The 10,731-nt window shown below is 38.8% G+C and overlaps 1 pseudogene; it reads right to left on the bottom strand.

Annotated features, from left to right (window-relative positions):
- Positions 1-6,003: 6,003 nt before the first annotated feature.
- On the bottom strand, positions 6,004-6,243 carry LOC128655021 (uncharacterized; annotated as a pseudogene).
- Positions 6,244-10,731: the final 4,488 nt, after the last annotated feature.

Raw genomic sequence — 10,731 nt, 5'->3', positions numbered from 1 at the left:
TAATTTGCCTCCAGACCTCTTGTGCAAATCTGCAATTCCAAAAGATGTGAAGTGGCGTCTCACAACTCTCACACCCTGCTCGAGGGCACTTGGCACTGGCAACCAGGCCCCGTCTATGCTGGAATTCCCTGGTAGGGAGAGAGTCTGTGACAATCCCCCAGGCCAAATCCTTCTGGAAGTTAGATAGAAATTTATGCGCCACATTCTTCCAGACTTGTCGAGAGACAATTGCAGAAAAATTTACAACAGGACTTATAACTTCGCCAGTGAAAAATACCCCAAAAATTTTCTTATGGTCAATTAAAGTCTCTGCAGTTAAATTCTGCAACTTAAAAACTCGAATGATTCTCTCTAAAACCACATAATGTTTGGGCAGTTTAAACGCATAAGGTCTATTCAAAGCCAATTGAACCCATTTGTATTTGTGAAAAATAAATCCAGTGGTGTATTTTATAAACAAACTAGCAATGCAATCCTCACTGCGAAGGGCCATCTTTATATTATGGGATAAAAACTTAAAACTTAAAAACCTATCCATATCTAGAGCGTTCTTCCCACCATTAAAAGACAATTTCTGTAGTTCAGTTCTTTTAAAACGCTCCATTTTAGCCCCCCAATAAAAAATAAAACATTCACGAATAATTCTTTTTAAAAATAAAACAGGGGGAAATAAAACCATGGATACATATAAAACAATGGGTAAAATCACTTGTCTCACTATTAAAATCTTACCCTCTAAAGTCAACTTTCTAAAAGCCCACAACTGAATTTTTTTCTTCACTTTAGCTAAAACGGTTTCCCACATAAAATCATACTTCATGTTACCCGTAAAATAGATGCCTAAAATCTTAATCTTATCTCTCACAAGCGGCACAGTCACACCAAGCAAACTGTCCCACCGGCCATACAACATACACTCAGATTTATCCGCATTCATCTTACACCCAGACGCACAACAGAACCACTCCACAGTCCTTACTGCTCTATTTAAAGAGACTATGTCAGTGCACAGAACGGTGATGTCATCCATGTATGCCACGGTTTTAGCTTGCGTTCCTCCCCCTCCAGGAACAGGCACACCACGAATCACCTTGTCTTTTCTTAATGCACATAATAGTGGCTCAACACAACAAATAAATAAAATAGGTGATAAGGGGCAGCCCTGCTTAACCCCAGACTTAATTAAAACACCATCAGTTAAAAAACCATTAACAGACACTCTACTCACACAACCATCATACACACTCTTAATCTGATTTAGCATCCGTACAGGCACACCCATCTTCTCTAAAACCGTAAATAAAAACTCATGTGACACTCGATCAAAGGCTTTCTCAAAGTCTACACTAAAAAGAGCCAAGCTCTGGTCCCTATCTAAACAATAAAATATAGAATCTCTAATCGTGCTTAAAATTTCCGTTATACTCCTCCCAGGCACCGCACAGGCCTGACAGGGGGCTACAACTTTGGAAATGACAGATTTCAAACGGGATGCTAAAAGTTTAGTAAAAATTTTATAATCAGTATTTAAAAGTGTAATGGGACGCCAGTTCTTAATAAAATCTTTATCACCTTTTTTATAAATTAAAACAACAACTCCCTGCGTCCAAGATAAAGGTAAAATATTAAAATCACTACACTTTTTAAATAAAATCATAAAATCATCTTTTAAAACATCCCAAAAAACCCTATAAAATTCAATTGGTAACCCATCATTTCCTGGGGTCTTACCATTACTAAAACTTTTAATAACCCCTAAAATTTCTGCACAATTAAAATCCTGAGCTAAAAAAGATTGATCATTAAAATTAAAAGAAGAATCCAATTGTGATAAAAAATGTTCTTTTAGGGAGGGATCTAAAAATTTAGGAGAATATAGATCCGAATAAAAATTAAAAACCTCTTGCTTCATACTATTAATGTCAGATTTACCCTCTATACTCCCCATAAAACTCTTTTTACTAACTAATTTTTTAAAAAAGAACCTAGAACACTTCTCATCCTCCTCTAAAACTTGTACTTTAGAATTAAAAATTATTTGTTTCCCCTTTTCTTCTAAATTTCTCCTAATTTCTTCTTTTAATTTTAAAATATCATCATCTACATTAAAACCATAAGAACGTGCCTGATAAAGTGCTTGAAGCCTAAAATTTAATTTACAATAAAATTCCCTTTTCTCCCTAGCCACTCTCTTACCCATCTTAATAAAAAAGTCCCGAATTAAAACTTTAACTTTATCCCACCATAAAATAATGTCCTCATCCCCCCGACTAAAACTCCATTTCTTATAACTAGCGATAAAACTCTGTCTAATAAAATCATCATCTAAAAGAGAGGTATTCAATTTCCAATAAGAAGATTTAAAATTCTGCTCAGCAGGTAACTCACATACACACTCTAAAAGCTTGTGGTCAGAAAACACATTCTCACTTAAAACACAAGACCGCAAACTAAAAACCTTTGATAAAAACATAAAATCAATACGAGATTTAACTGCCCTATTACTCCACGTAAAACCAGGATCCGCACCATTCAACCTCATCCATACATCATTTAGCCTAAAATCCTCAATCATACCTTTCAACATACTGGCAGACCCATCCAAACGCTCACTCACACTCACACTCTCCCTCTTCTCACCTGGTAAAACACAGTTAAAATCCCCACCTAAAATCAAAGGTTCTGAACCTGCTAAAAACAAAGCTAAAATGTTAAAAAACTCTAACCTCTCTTTCTTAATAACAGGGGCATAAACATTAATACATCTAAAACTAAAATTAAAATAACTAACATGGACAACTAAAAGCCTACCCGGGACAATTTCAATAAAACTATTAATAATAAAATCATGGCTATTAAAAAGGATGCCCACCCCTACAGATTTATTCTCGTTACTACCTGACCATACTGATGGGCCCCTATCCCAATATTTTTCTAAAACTTCCACCTTATCATATTTATCTAGACAGCACTCTTGCAAATAAATAATGTTATTATTAGTGTTACCTAAAAAATCACACAGGGCTGACCTCCGAGGAGGGCTTTTAAAGCCCCGTGTATTTAAGGATGCTATATTTAGCATCTAGAGAGGAGCAGCAAAACTTCCTACTTAGAAAATCTCCTAAGCAGGAAACCACCCTGGCCCTCCGAAATGTCACTGGGCACAGGACTTGCTACAACCTCTCCAGCAGGCACTGATGAATCATCAATCCTGAGTTCACTCGCTTCAAAGCTACTAACATCAGAAATATTCTCTGTTCCAGAAAAAAGACCAAAATCAATGTTCTGTAAGTCATCATTGGGGAATACCGGATCTTGTTCCAAAACAGAGAACCTATTGTCATGCTCCAGGTGGCTCAAATCAGGAGACATAGAGGACGATTCCTCACCAGGCAAAGACTTCAGCTTCTTAGAGGGATTTTCATCCCTCTCAGCCACAGGATCCACAACAGATTTTATCAACTTCGGTTTCACAGAAGCAAGCTTCTATCCTGATTTGACAGCTGACAAAAGCCTTATATCCTGATTTGACAGCTGACCTCTTTTGTTTAGTAGGAGGAACCACAGACCCCTCAGTAGAACCAGAAACACCCACCTCTCCAGTATCCATGGGCTCACGTACCTCCGTAACAGACAAGTCCATTTCTTCATCCGCTTCCTCCACAAGAGGCAAGGGGACAGACTGCACCGCCACAGGATGCGCCTGACACTCCCCCTTCTCAGAAGGAGTACCCAGACGCACCACAAAGGGCTGCTTCCGAGTCTCCCATCTGCGCCTCTCCGGACAGGAGCGACTCAAATGGTCTGACTCACCGCAGAGATCACAAATGCGGATGGTACAGTCTTTGCTCAAATGTCCTTGCTTTTTACAAAAACGACATACCTGGTTCTCAACACAGTCAGAGGGGTCATGCCCATACCGCAAACACTTGCGACAGTATGGGGGCATTTGATTAAAAACAAGAAAGCCTCTGTTACTCCCAATGGAGAACAGAGGGGGGGGGTCTAAGAAAACCCCCAAATTCCTCCTCGTCTGGACGGAAAGACACCCTGAATTTCCATTTTCCCGTCCAGACTCCAAGGGAATTAAAGACTTTCCCCTCAGGATTAATCCTCGCACAGAAACGCATCAGGTAGCGGGTGATCTCTGCCTCCTTAACATGGGGATTGTACATATGAACAATAAGGAGTTTCTCCCCGCCACCAAACATAGGGGAAATTTTAACCCCCTCCAAAGCCTCATGTGCTTTATAAATCCTGCACTTCTCCAAAACAACAGTGGCCAGCTGGTTAGAAATCATAGTCAAATCAAAATGGCCTTTCCTATAAAAATCCTGGAAACACATAAACTGTTCAAAGGAAAAACCAAATAAATCAACCAAAATAGTTTTCTGCAAAAAAACACCACTTTTTAAAACTTGATGCTCCGGAGCCACCTGGATACGGAGCGTATCATGCGGATAAGATCCAGTAGGATCCACCCGCCTACGTCCTCCTGGTACCCCCTTACCACCAAATCGACCTCCAGCCACATCACCGACTCCACTACCTCGAACTCCAGCCTCCTCCCGAACTCCAGCCTCCTCCCGAACTCCAGCCTCCTCCCGAACTCCAGCCTCCTCCACCAATCCACCTCGATCTCCAGCAACGACTCCTCCTCCATCTGCAGATCGGCCTCCATCACTTCCTCCGATGACATCAGCAACTCCAACTCCAACTCCAGCAATTGCCGCCATAATGGCAACTTTGATCCCAACTCGGACGCTTTGGATAGCTAACCCCCCAATAGCAGCAGGTGGTGCACCCGAAGGAAACACCACCAGGCCGAGGGGTCAGGTTCCGCCACTCCTTCTGACTCAGACACTTGATCTGAGCCAAAAGGCCGAGAAGCGATAACGCAACGCTCTTGTCTGGGACGCCGCACGCTCAGAGCACTCACTCTGCCTCGGGGAGACAGGGCACTCACTCCAATGCTAACCACAAATCACACCATTGCAAATCCAAAAGCAGCAGCAGCAAATAACAACACATGGCAGGCTGCTAGGCCAGACAAAAAACACAACTAGATATAACCACAAAATAATCTGCTTTAGGAGAAAAAGCAGCAGCGGCGACGACGACGACGAACCTGCTGCTGCTGCCTCCTGACTACTGGACAGAGAGCTGCTCTCCAATTTGCATGGCTCCGCCTCCTCCACCCTCCCCCGAAAACGGCCCCCCTCCTTCCCCCCGCCATCGTCGGAGCTACACTCCGCAGACACACAGAAAGGCGTGAAAGCCACCGGGCGGGCTGGCAGATCAGGCTGATTGCACCTAGTAGCTGCTACTGCTACTGGATCTTGTGGGGGACTAGCTGCCTGCCTGTCTCACTCGCTAGCTAGCTAGCTAGCTAGCAGGCTCAAGTCTTTTTTGAAAAAATTCCCTGTCCAGGCACCAGGGGGGAGAAAGAAGCACAAAGACAACATTGACAGCTCCAAAGACTTTTATTGTCTGCCAAGAAGGAGTGATAGATAGATAGATAGAAAGAAAGAAAGAAAGAAAGAAAGAAAGAAAGAAAGAGAAAGAAAGAAAGACATAATTAGTAAACACATCCATAAATCAAGCAATGGACACATCTAAATACATACAAAATAAGGAACCACAGAAATAAATAAATACATACATACATAAATAAATAAATAAATAAATAAGTAAATCAATAAATCAATAAATGAATGCATGAATTTAAACAGCAATACATAGATTTGGGAAGAAATGCTCATGAAATGAAGAATGAACACAAAAGGATAGCAAACACGTCGCCTCGACAGGTAAATAACGTTTGCTAGGCTTTTTTGGCCCAGCACACAAGGGGTTAACAAGAATCCAAAATGAAATCAAGCAGGCAGGAAAGCAGCTCGTCGCTGAGGCTTTCTTCCAAAAATCAGCTGCTGCAGCTCATTTCGGCTTCTGGTTGTTGTATGGATGAGGAGGATTATTCTGTTTTTGTCACACAGCAAAAGAGAGGGGTGCACCGGTCCTGGAGGTACTGCAATACCAGGTCAATGCGTGGAGTGGACAGAGCAAGCTCTTCTTCCATCTCCCTGTTTCAAAAATCCATTTAATATATGGCACCCAGATAGGGCGCGTATCAGATATTAAACTGATAAGAACAGATTTTTTTTTTTTTTTTTTTTTTTTTTTTTTTTTTCCACTCAGTCGTGAGTATGAGACCTTCTAAAACTCTTTCTCCCACAAAGGGTTTCATGGAAATCGCAACATAAAAAGTCACTCAATCGCATCATCGTGGAAATATTTTAAAACCTTATAAATATAAAAATTAAATAATAAATATAATAAATATAATATTAATAATATTAACCAACACGTAGATGTCTTTTGAAGAGACAAGACTGTCCCTCAAACATATCCCTCACCACTGTCCCTTCACTCTTCCCCTCTCTTCACCCAACCCTCTAACTGTCCCTCAAAAACATCCCTCAAAACTCTCCCTCAAGACTGACCCTAGGAGAGAAAAAATAAATGCAGTGAAATTAGTGAAAAGAAATTTTGTTCCAGACATAAAATCCCCATTTTTCTTTTGCACTTTTCTCTCCAAAAACTTTAGAATCCCGTAAAAAATAAATATGAATGAGGCTTAACCCATATTTAATACAATTCAAAGAAGAGAGAGTTTCATGTTTAAGTAAAAGTAAATTCCTTGCAAACCATAAAGATTCTTTAAAACAATTTAAAATTAACCATGAATATAAAAACTTTTCTTCGTCTAAGCATAACGCTCGCCCATATAAAATAACCTCATGATTTAAAACATTAAGACCCCCTACCGATTTTAAAAGAGGGCTCACTTTCCTCCAAACTTCCTGTGCAAAAGGGCAGTTCCAAAAAATATGTAAAGAAGTTTCACTGACCACACAATCAGGCCTCGGGCACTTGGCTCTGGCTACCAAGCCCCTCCTATGTTGGAACTCTCTAGTGGGGAGTGAGCCAGAAACTATCCCCCAGGCTAAGTCCTTCTGGCCATTACTCAGCCTTTTATGGGAGACGTTCTTCCAAATTTGTCCAGAGACATTACTAGAAAAATTTAAAACAGGAGTCACTATTTCACCAGATTTAAAAACATGTAAAATCCTCCTATGATCTTGTAAAACATCAATAGTAAAACCCTGCAATTTAAAAACTCTAATAATTTTCTCTAAAATAATAAAATGCTTAGGTAGGTTAAAAGCATAAGGTCTGGTTAATAAAAACGGAATCCAATTATATTTTTTAAAAAGAAAACCCGCAGCATATTTTATAAAAAGGCAAGCTATACAATCATCGGAGCGAAGAGCCATTTTTATATTAAAAGCGAGGTATTTAAAACTTAAAAACATATTCAAATCAGGAGCATTTTTACCCCCATTTATTGGTAATTTCTGTAATTCTGATCTTTTATATCTCTCCATCTTAGCCCCCCAGATAAAAACAAAACACTCCCTAATAACCTTCTTCAACCATAAAACCGGGGGAAATAAAACCATTGCTGTATATAAAAGAATGGGTAAAATAATCTGTTTTATAACTAAAATCTTCCCTTCTAAAGATAAACTCCTAAAAACCCAAAACTGTATTTTCTTTTTGACTTTTGCTAAAACAAGTTCCCAACTAAAATCATAATTCATATTAGAAGTAAAATAGATCCCTAAAATCTTAATTTTATCTCTAACAAGCTTAACATCCACTCCCAACAAACTATCCCACCTTCCATACAACATACACTCAGACTTCTCCATATTAACCTTACACCCAGACGCCAAACAGAACCACTGAACCAACCTTATAGCTCTCGTAACTGCAACCGTATCCGTACACAACACCGTAACATCATCCATATAAGCAACAACTTTAGCCTGTAGGCCTCTTCCACCCGGAACAAAAACACCACGAATCATTTTCTCTTTTCTTATAGCACAAAGCAGGGGCTCTATACAACAAATAAAAAGTATAGGTGACAGAGGGCATCCCTGCCTTACACCAGACAACACATTTATACCATCAGTCAGGAAACCATTCACAGACACCATACTCACACATCCATCATACACACTTCTAATCTGTCTACACATTCTATCAGGAACTCCCATTCTAGCTAAAACATCAAATAAAAAATCATGAGAAATTCTGTCAAAGGCTTTTTCGAAATCAATACTAAAAAGAGCTAAGCTCTGGTCCCTATCTAATGAATAAAAAATAGATTCTCTAATAACAGTTAAAATCTCCGTTATACTCCTCCCAGGCACCGCACAGGCCTGGCAGGGGTCTATAACTTTTGAAATGATGGTCTTTAAGCGAGATGCTAAAAGTTTGGTAAAAATTTTGTAGTCACAATTTAAAAGCGTAATAGGGCGCCAATTTTTAAGATCTCCTTTATCCCCTTTTTTATGTATTAAAGTCACAACACCCTGGGTCCATGATTTTGGTAAAATATTAAAATCCCCACTCTTTTGAATTAATAACATAAAATCATTCTTTAAAATATCCCAAAAAGTTTTGTAAAATTCAATTGGCAGACCATCATTCCCTGGAGTTTTACCATTAAAAAGACTTTTAATAACATCTAAAACCTCAGGACTATTAAAATTTCTAGATAAAAAAGACTGATCATCTGCATTAAAAGAAGAATCTAAAAAATTTAAAAAATATTCCTCCAAGGAGCGATCAATATTTTTAGAAGAAAATAAATTATTATAAAAATCATAAACAACATTTTTAATTTTATCAATTTCACTCTCACCATCTAAAACATCAATAAAACTTTTATTTGCAACAACCTTTTTAAAAAAGAAACGGGAACATTTCTCATCTTCTTCTAAAATCTGTACCTTGGAGTTAAAAATAATTTGTTTCCCTTTATCATCTAAAACTTTTTTAATTTCTTCTTTTAAAGCAATAATCCTATCTTCCACCTCACACCCATAAAACCTGGCCTGATAAAGAGCTTGTAACCTAAAATTAAGATCTGAATAAAAATCCCTTTTCTCTTTAGCTTTACGTTTACCAACAGAAATAAAAAAATCCCGTATTTTAGTTTTAACTTTATCCCACCAAATAATTATATCTTCCCCCATTCTATTAAAACTCCAAATTTTATACTGTTTAATAAAATCACCACACACAGTTTCATCATTTAAAAGAGAGGTATTTAATTTCCAATAGGAAGCAGTACATTTATTCTCCACCGGCATTTCACATTTACATTCAAGCAGCTTATGGTCTGATAAAACATTTTCACATAACTGACATAAAACCACTTTAAAAGCCCTAGATAAAAAAATAAAATCAATCCTAGATTTAACAGTAGTGCTACCCCAAGTAAAACCATCTCCCACACTTCCACTCACTTTCCACACATCCTGTAAACGGAAATCCTCAATCATCCCTTTCAACAAACTTGCAGACCCATCCAAACTAGTCCTCACACCCGCACTCTCCCTCTTCTCTCCAGGCAACACACAGTTAAAATCACCCCCTAAAATCATAGGCTCACTACCGGCTAAAAACAACTGTAAAACCTTAAAAAACTCTACCCTCTCTTTTTTAACAGTAGGGGCATATACATTAATACACTTAAAACTAAAATTACGAAAACTAATATTACAAACTAAAAGTCTACCTGGAATAACCTCCTCAAAATTACAAACCCTAAAATCAAAATTATTAAAAAGAATTCCAACCCCAACATTTTTATTTTCATTTCCACCCGACCAGATAGATGGACCCTTATCCCAACTCTTCTTAAATATATTAATATCAAAACCTCTGTCAAATCCACATTCTTGTAAGAAAATTATGTCATTACCTCTACTTTTAAAGAAATCGCACAGAGTGGCTCTTTTAATAGAGCTCTTAAAACTCCGCGTATTAAAAGACGCTATACGAAGCATCTAAAAAATGCAGACAAGGTCTCATTTTAATTTTCTATGAATACTGCCCTGACCCTCAGACATAGTCTCACTGGGTGCAGGACTAAAACTCTCAATTACAGGCACCGGAGACAACAAACCGCTAGGAGAATGCTCATCGATCCTGAGTCCTACATCGCTAATATCTGAGAAATCGGCAATATTAGAGGAGCCTCCTGGAAAATCCTCAATGCCATCATCCAACTGAGGGCCACACATTGAAGTTTGTAATGATGGACCATGAAGACCCAAATCCTCATCAAATAGGACTTCGTACTGATTTGAAGTAGGAAATATACTCGAATCAGGAGCCGTTGGAGAATGTACTGGCGACAGTACTTTAGAAGGAACAATATCTTCAATAGGAGAATCTGAAGAATCATCCAGATCCTCTTTTCCTTCCATAATTTTTCCAGAACACTCTCTGGCCTTCTTCCCCATCACTTTTAAAGACTTCTTCCTACTCAGCTTTCCAACTTTCTTATGATGAGATCCAAGCTTCCTTTTCCCAGCCGACTTACATGTGGGTGAAATCACACTGTCTTGTGAAGAAACACCTCTATCAGACTTCTTAGGAGTAGAGACCAAAACACTGGAAACACCAGCATCCTGACTGACACTCACAGCACTCCAAGCACCAACATCAGAATTGGCTTTAGGGTCCTTTGAAAAACCAGCTCTGAGGAGATCTTGTCTTGTCTCATCATCCAAAATAAAGGACACAGAGGGCCCCTTTTCCTGGGGCATTTGCTTCCCTGTTCCTTCTTTTTGTGGGATGCCATGAGAA

The sequence above is a fragment of the Bombina bombina genome, chromosome 3, assembly GCF_027579735.1.
Source record: "Bombina bombina isolate aBomBom1 chromosome 3, aBomBom1.pri, whole genome shotgun sequence".
Taxonomy (NCBI): domain Eukaryota; kingdom Metazoa; phylum Chordata; class Amphibia; order Anura; family Bombinatoridae; genus Bombina; species Bombina bombina.
The sequence above is the reverse complement of the archived record's forward strand: the minus strand, read 5'-3'. Positions and strand labels throughout refer to the sequence as shown.